This window comes from Macaca nemestrina, chromosome 1 (assembly GCF_043159975.1).
Source record: "Macaca nemestrina isolate mMacNem1 chromosome 1, mMacNem.hap1, whole genome shotgun sequence".
Taxonomy (NCBI): Eukaryota; Metazoa; Chordata; class Mammalia; order Primates; family Cercopithecidae; genus Macaca; species Macaca nemestrina.
This window is the reverse complement of record NC_092125.1, coordinates 226,414,758-226,427,444: the sequence shown is the minus strand read 5'-3', so window position 1 is coordinate 226,427,444 and position 12,687 is coordinate 226,414,758. Positions and strand designations below refer to the sequence as shown.

At 51.1% G+C, this 12,687-nt stretch overlaps 1 protein-coding gene across 30 annotated transcripts in view; it reads left to right on the top strand.

The window, feature by feature from the left end:
• Positions 1-12,687, top strand: part of LOC105479380 (calmodulin binding transcription activator 1) — a 975,024-nt gene that overhangs the window by 904,159 nt on the left and 58,178 nt on the right. For 7 of the 30 annotated variants that reach the window (XM_024792392.2, XM_024792388.2, XM_071067110.1 and 4 more), the window contains exon 1: positions 4,721-4,804. The exons of the other annotated variants lie outside the window; for them this stretch is intronic. The gene's annotated coding sequence lies outside the window, so the exon portion shown is untranslated. Of the gene's footprint in view, positions 1-4,720; positions 4,805-12,687 lie in introns of those variants that run through there. 30 annotated transcript variants of the gene reach the window in all.

Genomic DNA, 12,687 nt, shown 5'->3' with positions numbered 1-12,687 from the left:
ACTATTGCCAAATCCAAGGTCATGAAGGTTTACTGCCATATTTTTTTTTCTAAGAGTTTTGTAGCTTTACCTCTTATATTTAGGTCTTTGATCCACTTTGAGTTACATTTTATATATGGTGTGAGGGAGGAGTTCAACTTCATTCTTTATCATGTGGATAGCCCATTGTCCTAGCCCCATTTGTTGAAGACAATTCTTTCCCCACTGAATTGCCTTGTCAGCTTTACCTGTGGCTTTTAAAAATGTTTTCTACTTCTTCAAGGCTTAAAGATATACTGAATATGCATGTTGCTCTTATTTTTAAATTGTCACTTAGTTTGAGCAGAATCCTGCGAGTTTTTCTTTTACTGGGAAGTTGATGTATACAGAAACATCTGATTTCTTACCAGACAGGAGAGGTTAGATTATGCTGCAGTAACAACAAATTCAATCTCAGGACTGGATTTCTCATTCATGCTACAAGTCCAACTACAATTGCTAGGGAGGGCCCTACTCATCATGGTCACACAGGGGCCCAGGCTGGCAGAGGCTACCTCTTCCTATAAACAAGCTTGCACAATTGCCAGGGCTGGGGGAAAGAATGTGGTGGGCAGGTCACTGGTTCTTAAAACTTCTATCTGTAATAATACACATCAGATTTACTCATGTTTCATTAGCCCCAGAAAGTCACATGGTCACATCTAATTTCAAAGGGTTCAGGCCAGTGCAAAGCACCCCCAGGGATAGCAACCAGAGATATTTGGTATATAATATTAATGACTACCATTTCCCCGGAGTGTACTGAAATGTAACAGGTGTAGTGTAATGAAATCAGTTGATGTGGATTTTCTGTTGTGCATCTTGAACTTTAGTCATTGTAGTAAAATTCCTTTGTAGAGGTTGAGGCTGCATCGAGCCAAGATCATGCCATTGCTCTCCAGCCTGGGCAACAGAGTGAGCTCCTGTCTCAAAAAAAAAAAAAAAAAAAAAAAAAAAAAAAATTCTTTGTAGAAATTTCCAGACTGTTCTGTTAAACAAATGTATCTACTTAATGGTAAGAGTTTTTAGGTGCTTGGAGTAGGGCAGAATGAGCACAGGCTCTGAAGGTGAAACCCAGATCCACTGCTTTCCAGCTGTGTGGCTTTGAGCAAGTTAGCTGACTTTTTGAAGCCTTTGTCTTACCCTCTATGGAATATCCTACTTGCAGGAGAATTAGCAGCAGTGTATGTGAGTGCCTAGCACAACAGCAGGCAGATAACAGGCATCCAACAGACTGAAGTTCCCTTCTTCCTCCTCTGCAACAGGATCCACCCCCTGGGTTCATCCTGAGACCCTCAGCAGGGTTAGGGCCGATATCAACTCCCTGTATCTGTTCCCCCCGTCCTTTTTGAGACAGGGTCTTGCTCTGTTGCCCAGGCTGGAATGCAGTGGTGTGATCATGGCTTACTGCAGCCTCAACCTCCTGGGCTCAAGCAATCTTCTCACCTCCGCCTCCCAAATAGCAAGGACTACAGACACACACCACCACACCCAGCTATTTAAAAAAAAAACCAAAACATTGTAGAGAGGAGGTCTCACTATGTTGCCCAGGCTGGTCTTGAAATCCTGGGTTCCAGTGATCCTCCTGCCTCGGCTTCCTAAAGTACTGGGATTACAGGTGTGAGCCACTGTGCCTGGCTGTATCTGCTTTAAGGGACAAAAATTGCACTTGACCTCGGTACTGCCAATGGACTCATAACTGAGTAAAGTTTTCTTTTTCTCTATTTTACAAAACAACCCAGGTATACTCAAAGCCCCATTAAAAACCCAGTGTAACAATATGCTTGAATCACGCGCATGCCTTACTCTGTCATTTTCTAACTTGGAAGAAAGAACACGAATACCACAAGGAACCACCTGTGGAGATTCAGTTCTAGGGCACTGGCAGAGCTCGAGGCACGCCTCAGGAGCACCCAGCTCATCCCGCCCTAGCTCTGACTTTCCAAGACAGGGACCCAAGGAAGCCTCCTGCTCCTGTGGTGCAGTGGGGACTCAAAGTGGTAGGCACTCCAGGAGAAGAATGAGCCCAGCTGAGGAACAGTACCAGGACATCCCCCATGCAGAAACATCACCCCAGGCTCCTGACCCCAACCCACTCAGCAGGGCTCAGCCAGTGCCTCCTGGGCTGCTGCAGCCATGACCCCACCTGTCCCACCTGCTCGGCAGAGGTGGGGCTGTGGAGGAAGGGTGAGGTACCCCTGAGGCCCCTCCTCAGACAGCTGGGATGCCAGGAGTGAAACCTGTGTCTGCCAAAAACAAAAACAAAACAAAACCAGGCAAAAGAACTTCCCCACCTGAGAGAAAAGACTGAAGATTTCTTCTCTTTAACTGGGTTTCAGGTGCCTGAACTGGATCCAAATCACCACCAGTTCCCTGGCACTTTAGAGTACAGAGGAAGGCGCTGTCTCTCCTGTGGGCCTCCACCCCTGCTGGTCTCTTCCTCACAAATCCATTCAGAGCAATTCAACAACCATCAGCTGAGCACTTACAGTGTGCCCCACCAGCACTGTGCAAGCTGCTGGGATAAGTCAGGCTTTGTTCTTGTTCTCAAGGAGATGAGGGCTGTCTTGCTCTTAGTGAAAAACAACTTTTAGAAACACTTTTTATTAATGTATAATGGACATATGGAAAAGTGCACATATTCTAAGTATGCAACTCAATGACTTTTCACAACTAAACCAGTGCCCAGGTCAAGATTAAAACAGCACCAGAAACCCAGAAGCCATCCCCACCTCCAGCCACTCCTCCTCACCCCCAAGTACCCTGTTTTGGCAAAGCTGGCAACGGTAGCTAACTTTGATTGAATGTGCATCAGTGCCAGGCACTAGTACATGCACGTTCCACCTATTGATTCCTTTAACTCTCGCACCATAGCTATGAAGGCACAGACAGTGGGGAACACAGCTAGCAAGGAGCCCACTCTGAACCCAGGGGGTTGGTTTCCCGAGCCCACGTGTCCCTGATGACTACCCTTTCATTGCCGCCCTGCAAACAAACAGAACCCACTCACTGTGTACTACAACACCAACACATAACAAAGCTGGAGGTTCGGTTCTGCTGAGAGCGTCAGGAAAAGCCACTGAGGGTGGTCAGATTTGAGGTGGACCTTGATGAATGCATAGGAGTCTCCCTAGCAGATAAAGGGAAGCAGGTGCATAGCAAAGTTGGGGGGGGGCGTGCAAGGGGTCCTGCGTGGTGACCCGGGGGGCGGGCGAGGGGTAGACAGGTGCAGTGGGAATACTGACCTAGAGCAGGATTGGAATATGTACTGGGGCTTTGCCAGGGCAGGCTTCGGAACAGGCGATTAACTTGCTCAGGTTTACAGTGGGTGACAGCCCCCAAGGGAAGCCATGGACGATCTACCGGCACGGGCAGGGCCCAGCTTAGTCAGGGTGTCCTTCACGCGGCCTCTAACAAGCGATTCCTCATTGGGTGTACAGGCTTAAGGGCTCTGCAAATGTTGGGGTTGTTTCTGTGTGCGTTTGGGTAGGGTCAGAAAAGACTCCGCCTCCAATTTCGAGACACCTTTTTACCCAGATGGCAGACATGGCCGATTTTACAGATATTTGACTCTCTATATATCTACATATCTGTATCTATCTATACATAACAAAAACAAAATAGGCGGTCTCATGACAAGTCTTGGGGTCAGGCACTTTCCCTGTGCGAGGCAGTGGGACTGCAAACAGCACAGGGAAAGAAGAAAGCGGGATCCGCTCGGGACGCCTGAGCCTCGATGAAGAGGTGCGGCTCGGGGTTTGTGGCCGGGGCGAGAGGCCCTCACGCAGAAGTCCCCATGTGCGCAGGGCTGGAGCTGGAACTTTGGAACGCGGAGGTTAGACCCACAGGGTGGGCGAAGGTCCGCACTCCAGCTAAGGGGGTCGGGCGCCGCACTCCCCCAAAGCCGGAGCCGCCGCCACCGGCCCCGCCCACCGTCCTCCGCCCCGCCCCGGCCCTCCCCGGGTCCTCGGGCCCCGGCCCCCTCCTCCCGCCCGGCCCCCGCGCTCTCCAGCTCGTTGCGCAGCGCCGGCTCCTCCCGCCGGCTGCATTGCAGACGCCGCCGCCGCAGGGCGCGCCGGGGCCGCGCAGGGAGCCCGAGCCCGGGAACGCGGGTCCTCGGCGCGGAGCCTCGGGCGGCCCCGACGGCGCGGGGAGCCGGGCAGGGCGGACGCGGGGCGGCCCTGCGGGAAGGGGAACGAGCGGCCGGCGCGGGGATCCTGGGGCCGTCGGCCCGGGCAACGGGTGCAGCCGTCGGGCTCCGAGCCGTCCCGGCCTCGAGGGGACCGTGGCCGCCCCCTTCGCGGGCCGCGCTGAGCCGGGCGGGCGGAGCGGCGGGGACCGTGTCGGGAGGGGCCGGGGCCCGGGTCTCGCGCGGGGACGCCCGGGGCGCGCTCCGCCCGCACCCTCCGGCCGGGACCCAGCCGTCCAGCGCGGCTCGGGCGCAGTTCCGGCGCAGTCCCCGCGCCAAGCGGCTCCGCGCCCCGCACCAGCCTCTGCCCGGCTCCGGGTGACGTCGCGTCCTCCCATTGGGCCACGCGGCCTGGGGGGCGGGGTCGGGTCCGGTGAGCTCACCGCCGCGCCCCGCCATTGGTCCGGGCGGCGCACTCGGGCAGTGGCGGGGAGACCGCGGTACCCGGAGCCCCGCGAGTCGTTCCAGCTGCGGCGAGTGGAGCTGAGCGGGCGCGGGGCCGGGCCAGGCCGGGCGGGGCCGGGCGGGGCGCGGGAGCCAGTGAGCGGCGGCTCGGCGCAAGCCTGACCGAGCGGGAGCCGAGCTCAGCAAGTCCGGGTGAGTGCGCGGCGGCGCGGGGCTAGGTGGAGGGCGCGTGCGGGCGAGGGCGGCGGCCGGCGGGGGCGCGCGCGGGGCGGGGGCGGGGGCGGGGCCGAGGCGTGGGGGGCACGCGTGCTCGCGAGCCGGGGGCGTGGTGCACGCGCTGCCACGCGTGTTTCTGGTGCGAGGGTGCGGTGCGGGGCCAGGCCGGGAGGGCGTGCGCGGGCCGGGCGTGTTTACGCGCGGCGGGGAGGGGCCGCGAGGGTGCGCGCGTTTCTGGCGCGAGTGGGGGGTGTGGGGATGCGGCGGACCCAGTGTGGGGGGTGTGTTTCTGGGGTGAGAGTGGGGAGTGAGTGTGAGGAGCAAGGGTGAGGGGCTGCGGGGAGGGTGTGCCTTTGGCCGAGGAGTGGGTGGGAGACACGCGTGTCCATGCCGCGAGGGTGTGTCGACGCCCGATCCTGCGTGGGGCCTGGGGCTGTGTGTCTGGAGTGGCCAGGCGTGAGGGGCGCGCGTGTTTGTGCGAGGGGCGTGTGCGGCAGGTGTGAGCCACGCGTGTCCGGGCGCGCGCGCGGGCCGGATGCGCTTCTGGAGCAGTGCGCGGACGCGCGCGCGCGCGTCTGTGCCGGAGCGAGAGCAGGGACGAGCGTGTCGGGCGCGCGCGGGCGGGGCTGGGGCGGCGTCGGGGCGCGCAGGGGCTCGGCCCGCAGCGAGTGAGTTCGGGGCGCGCGGCTTGTCCTCGCCGAGGGCTTTTGGGACCCAGCGCCGCCTCCTTCCCGCGGCGGGGGCGCGGTGTCCCTGGGCTGGCAGGTGCTGGGCGAGGTGCAGGCACAGCCCAGGGCTCCTCAGAGGGGTGCGGAATCGGGCGGCGGGGGACTGTCTCAGCCTGCAGCCCAGGGGAGCGGAGGGACGCTCGATTCACCCGCGTGCACAGTGCAGTCCCGAAAGTGGATGGAAGGCTCGGAGGAACTTCTGAGAGCTTTGCTTCCCTGCAGGCTGGCGACCGGAGAGCGCTTTCCACGCGCAGATGGGCCTGGATAGACGCTCGGGGTGGCCCTTTCACATTTTCGGAGCTCTGGTGATATGGTTTCTAGGTATTGCGCCTCTTTAGAGGTGGCGCTGAAGGCGTTCTGGTGTTTGAGACTTTTTTGATCTCTGTAGATTACCGCAGACGTCAAAAACATTTCCCTATAAATCGGGTATCAGAATAGATTTCTGAAATGATGATATTCTTGCAGACTATTTTCTTAATCAGTTGCCCCACCAGGGAGGGACGACAATTTTAAAGTCCGTTTTCTATTTTGCCCACTTTTACTTGATACGAGTTCTGTTGGCGGCCTGAAGTATCTAATCCCGGAAGCCGACTGAGTAACGTGAGAGGTGCCCTCAGATAACTACAGAAGTGCCTCCTCTGTTTGGTTGCTTGAATGAATGCATTATATTTTTTCCACCAGTGAGGCTTTTAAAAAATTGTACTCCCAAGTTTTATCGATAAAATATCTGGCTGTACATCCAAGGAGCCTTTTTCTGTTACTACCTTGAGGAACGGAACTGTTTCGTTTCCCTACAGAATCTGTGTCTTTTCGAGAAACTATTGCCGGGAACCGGATCAAGAAAAATGCATTATGCAGAAGCACTTTTCCTGCTGTGTGTTTAGAAAAAAAAAAAAAGTTATTATTCCAAGACCAGAATTAGACACTAGCAAATTTATGTTTCTCTTTTTCTTTGTATTAGAGAGTAATAATGTTTAATGTTCTAGAAAATAGCATTTACTTACAGCGTATGCATTTCCTAAATAAATGTAGCCTGGTAGTGAAAAGAAGCAGAGAACTGCTGTGTATTCCTGAGGGACCTTGATGAGGTCGTCCTGATTAATTATAATCTGAACAACTCAAATGGAAATACAGTATTTCATGCACTCGTTAATAACAGTCTTGTTTGTATTATTTAAGGATTTGGCTTTGGTGATACCCTGGCGGACGCATTATTTCAGGCTATTCTTTTTTTTTTTTTTTTTTGAGATAGAGTCTCACTCTGTTGCCCAGGCTGGAGTGCAATGGCATGATCCCAGCTCACCACAACCTGCACCTCCCGGGTTCAAGTGATTCTCCTACCTCAGTCTCCCGAGTAGCTGTGACTACAGGTGCACGTCACCATGCCCGACTAATTTTTGTATTTTTAGTAAAGATGGAGTTTCACTATGTTGGCCAGGCTGGTCTTGAACTCCTGACCTCGTGATCCGCCCGCCTCAGCCTCCCAAGTGCTGGGATTACAGGTGTGAGCCACCGCGCGTGGCCCAGGCTTTTCTTTAGTCTTCTATTTAGGACTGAACTGGCCTTTACTAAGAGCTGTTACTGCTGCAGTATGTTCATGGGGAGCTGTTGTAGAATCCAGTACGTGAATAACAAGTGGAACTGAGAATTATTTACTTCATATGAGAAAGATAGTGAAGTTAAAGAATTGGTTGACATGAAAGTTTCCCGAGTGAAAGGTGTGAGGCTCTTTTGAAACAGGTTTCACTCTGTCGCCCAGGCTGGAGTGCAGCGGCACGATCGTGGCTCAGTGCAGCCTCCACCTCCCGGGCTTAGGTGATCCTCCCGCCTCAGCCTCCTGGGTAGCTGGGACTACAGGCGCACACCACCATGCCCGGCTAATTTGTATTTTTTGTAGAGACGGGGTTTCTCCATGTTGCCCAGACTGGGCTCAAACTCCTGAGCTCAAGTGATCCACCCACCTCAGCCTCCCAACGTGCTGGGATTATAGGCATGATGGTTGGAGAAGTTCAGGTGTGATGTATTGAATTACATTAAAAGCCACATGTTAATATTAGTCACATTTAACATTTCAGAAGTGCTTGTTAGCCTGCTGGGTGACACCACTGCATACTGTCACATCATGTCATGGGGATGTTGGCATTCATAGTCATGGAGACCTTCAGTTAGAGTCTTACCCTCTTCTTGAATGAATTGCCCTAAAGTCAAATGACCATCTTTTCTTTGCTGTTCTCTTATGTGACTACATTTGGGTTAACATGACAGGCAGACAGGGAGATGCCTTCACCATCAGAAAATAGTTACTCTTCACCCCACAAGCAGTATAACAAGTGACTCATTAAAACCAGGGTATGATACCTTGTGAATAGTAACTTTAAAAATAGGGCCTGGAGGCCGGGCGCGGTGGCTCAAGCCTGTAATCCCAGCACTTTGGGAGGCTGAGACGGGCGGATCACGAGGTCAGGAGATCGAGACCATCCTGGCTAACACAATGAAACCCCGTCTCTACTAAAAATACAAAAAAATTAGCCGGGCGAGGTGGCGGGCGCCTGTAGTCCCAGCTACTCGGGAGGCTGAGGCAGGAGAATGGCGTAAACCCGGGAGGCGGAGCTTGCAGTGAGCCGAGATAGCGCCACTGCACTCCAGCCTGGGTGACAGAGCAAGACTCCGTCTCAAAAAAAAAAAAGAAAAAAAAAAAATAGGGTCTGGTGTGGTGGCTGACACCTGTAATTCTAGCACTTTGGGAGGCCGAGGCAGGTGGATCACTTAAGCCTAGGAGCTCAAGACCAGCTTGGGCAACATGGAGAAACCCCGTCTCTACAAAACATACCAAAATTAGCCAGGTGTGGCAGTGCATGCCTACAGTCGCAGCTACTCAGGAGGCTGAGGTGGGAGGATCACCTGAGCCCAGTAGGTGGAGGTTGCAGTGAGCTGTGATTGTGCCATTGCACTCCATCCTGAGCAACAGAGTGAGACCCCATCTCAACAAGAGAAAACGAAACAAAAAGCCAGGCGTGGTGGCTTTAACCTCTAATGTCTGCAGTTTGGGAGGCCAAGGCGGAAGGATCGCTTGAGCCCAGGAGTTCAAGGCTGCAGTGAGCCATGATCATGCCACTGCTCTGCAGCCTGGGCAACAGCAAGACCCTGATTCAAAAAAAAAGAAAAAGACAGTGGAGGGGGAGAATGCCAGGATGATCTTGTTTAATGCTTCATTTCAGTAAAGTTCCTTTCATAGACTAACTGAAATTTTAGTTTATAAAGTATCGTGATCCCTGTAATTTGTTTAATTTTATATTGTTTTGTAAATATTGAAAATAGAGCATAGTTTTAGACATGATGTGAAGAGACTGGTCAACTCATCTTTGAAGCACCTACTATACATCCGTTGCTTAGCAACTTAAAACTAGTAAGTTAAATATTGCTTTGAGGAAGATAAGGTATAAGGAGTTTAATGAAGGTAAATGTGTCTGGGAGTTAAAGTGCTGATCATAAAGCTACATAATGTTTTTGTAATGTGGCAAGTGAGGATAAGCCATGTAAATTAATTTATCCATTGTATTAAACTAATATTTATCAACTGCTAAAATTAATCAGTCTCTCCATTTTTTCACCTGTCTTGTTTCACCTGACTTTCACCACCCCATACATCATATTTCGCTCTCCAGCTGGCCTCGCCCCGTCACCAGCCACACGGCATGAGTCCTCTGTCACACGCAGCCAGGCTGGTGTGCTGGTGTGCCTACCCTCACCCATACTCCGTGTTACATTCTATCTCTTTTTTTCTCTGAGCCTCACTCAAGTCTTATTAATGAAGCTTTTCTTCTCACCACCCAGATTAGATGAACAGCTGTTTATGGGGTGCGGAGGGGCGGCACCTAAGCTGTATCTTCTACTATGCCTAGCATCATGCCAGCTGGGAGTTGAAGTTTCATGAATACTGTTAGTTGGCAAAGAAATTATCCAGCGTGATGCTACTCATTGGATAGGGTGAGGAGACTGTCACAAAATGTGTTTCTTCAAGCCCAACACAAACCTGATCCTACTCTGTGCCTTCATGCCTTCGGTTCAGTCTTGCCTGTTGGTCATTTAGGCACAGACTCCAAATGAGCTGCCATGCAGGTCAGTTCAAGCAGGAGTGAAAGGAGTTGAAAGTCAATTTATGTGAATATGAGTCTAAAGCCAACTGGTGGATGTGAGTTTTCACTTAAGTGGTCTTGAGGTGGCCCTAAAAATCCTGGACACTACCAGTGTAAAATAGGCCTGACACCTGAATCATTTTCCCAGACTTAGAAGATTGGCCAGAAGCCACTGTCTAGGGATGTGTGTAGGTTAACAGCTGTTTTCTTTCATATAATACAGCAGGATGGGCACTGAGTGTTTCAGCTCCACCATTCACTCAGTGAGAAGCCTTATGTAAATTATCTTGTATCTCTGGCTCTCTTGCCTGTTTTCCAAACCCATTAGTGGTTCAGAAAAGCATGGTCACCATCATCAGATTTTAAAATCAGAGTGCATTGCATATAGTAAGAGTAAGTATTGGTTTGGGAAGCTTTTGTTTCCATATGGGGGAGTGTGTGCTGGCTTCTGTTTCTTTCTGTGGACCACAGTTTTAAAAAGTTGAAAGCCACCAGACTGGATATTTCCTAATTCTCTTTCAATTCAGCTGTTCTGCTGTGATTCTCTTCTGTGGTATGTGTCTGTTATGACGCCGCATTTAGCAGTCACCTAAGGCCCGAAAGAGTTAAGATATCTCCATATGTATGAATTCAACAGATAGTCTCCAGCCAGGCCAGAGCTCAGTATACCTTTCCTTGTCTTACTGAATGTTTGGGCAGTCAACATTGAATCAGTGTTTCGAATAAGCAAGACAGTTTATTGTTGCTGTCATTTATCACATGTTTTGTAGAGAAATTGTAATAACATTTGTATACTAAGGTATATTTAATGATATTGAATAGCAATTTTTTATTTATAAGTGGAAGTAGAACTCTTCTAATTACTTAGCAAAAGGATCTACATTTCAGTTAATAGATTGACTTTTTATTTACTTTTTTTTTTTTTTTTTTTTTTTTGAGACAGAGTCTCACTCTGTCGCCCAGGCTGGAGTGCGGTGGCGCAATCTCGGCTCACTGCAAGCTCCGCCCAGGTTCACGCCATTCTCCTGCCTCAGCCTCCTGAGTAGCTGGGACTACAGGCACCTGCCACCATGCCCGGCTAATTTTTTTGTATTATTAGTAGAGACGTGGTTTCACCGTGTTAGCCAGGATGGTCTCGATCTCCTGACCTCACGATCCACCCGCCTTGGCCTCCCAAAGTGCTGGGATTACAGGAGTGAGCCACTGTGCCCGGCCTACTTTATTTTTTTTTAATTTTAGTTTTTCAGACAGTGTCTTACTGTGTCACCCAGACTGGAGTGCACTGGCACCATCTTGGCTCACTGTAACCTCTGCCTCCCAGATTTAAGCTATTCTGGTGCCTCAGCCGCCCAGGTAGCTGGGATTACAGGCATGCACCACAACACCCAGCTAATTTTTGTATTTTTTGGTATAGATGGGTTTTGCCTTGTTGGCCAGGCTGGTCTGGAACTCCTGGCCTCAAGTTAGCCATCTGCCTCAGCTTCCCAAAGTGCTGGGATTACAGGTGTGAGCCCCCGCACCCGGCCAATAGATCGACTTTAGCCTCTTCCAGCTCTTCCAGCTGCACGTGACAGAGCTCCACCTCAGACTGGCTTATATCAAAAAGGGAACTTGGCCAAGTGTGGTGACTCACACCTGTAGTCCCAGCACTTTGGGAGGTCAAGGCAGGAGGATCTCTTGAGGCCAGGAGTCTGAGACTAGCCTAAGCAACATGGCGAGACCTCATCTTTAAAAAAAATTTAAAACAAATAGCTGGACACAGTGGCACACGCCTATAGTCCCAGCTACTCGGGAGGCTGAAGCAGGAGGATTGCTTGAGCCCAGGAGTTTGAGGCTGCAGTGAGCCACAATTACACCACTGCCCTCCAGCCTGGGTGACAGCAAGACCCTGTCTCAAAAAAAAAAAAAAGGAATTTATTGACTCTTATGAAGTCCAGAATTAGTGTTGTCTTCAGATAGAACTGGCTCTAGATGCTCAATGATGTCAGTAGGCCTCCCCCACTGCCCCCACCCCACTCTCCTCCTCTATGTTAATTTTATTCTCAAGCAGGGAAGGGTCCTCAGTATGGCAGCAAGATGGCCCACTCTGAGCTCCAGGCTTATTGTCTGCCAGATTACCAGATGTCTCCAGGAAGACAGCTCTTCTTTCCCTGTAGTTCAGGAAATGTGTCATCCTTATTGGCCCATCTTGAGTCACGTGTCTAATCTCTTGAATAAGGGGACATGGTCCTCTCATTTGTAAGGCCTGGCTCATACACCCCTGCAGCCAAGAATTGGGCTCTGTGCCACCTAAACCAGGTGCACTTCCTTGGTTCAGGCTGCTCTAACAAAGTACCATGGACAGGTGTCCTGTAAACAACAGAAATTTATTTCTCATAGTTCTGGAGGCCGAAAGTCCAAGTGCCAGCATGGTGTGAGGGTCACTTCTGGGTTGTAGACTGCCAGCTTCTTGCTGTATCTTTACAAGGTGGAAAGAGGGCAAGTTGCTCTCTGGGCTCCCTTTTATAAGGGCACCCATATTTAATCCCATTCATGAGGGCTGTACTCTCAAGACCTAATCACCTTCCAGAGGCCCCACTTCCTAATACCATCACATTGGGAGTTGGGATTTTAACACAGGAATTTTAGGAAGACATAAACATGCAGTCCATTGCACTCCCCCAGGAAGAAGCAAGGTGCCCTGATCAGGGAAGAAGGAAGGGATGCTAGGGGGGCCGACTGTGAAGGAACCGGTAGGTTTTGGTCTTCACACTTGATCATCATAGTCCTAAAGAAAACACCATCCTGAAGCCACAGAAACTCACCGTAGGGCTTTCTTCCTTGCTTTTATTCTCATGGTCCCATTTAAAATGAGAAAGAGGAACCAGAACCCATCACCTTTTAGTGAATCTTTAAATGGATATTGACTAACAATTTCCTAGGACCATTTCCAGAAAGTATAGTTCAATTCCTTAGTATTATACACTGTGGTTTGGATTAATCACCAAAGAATGTA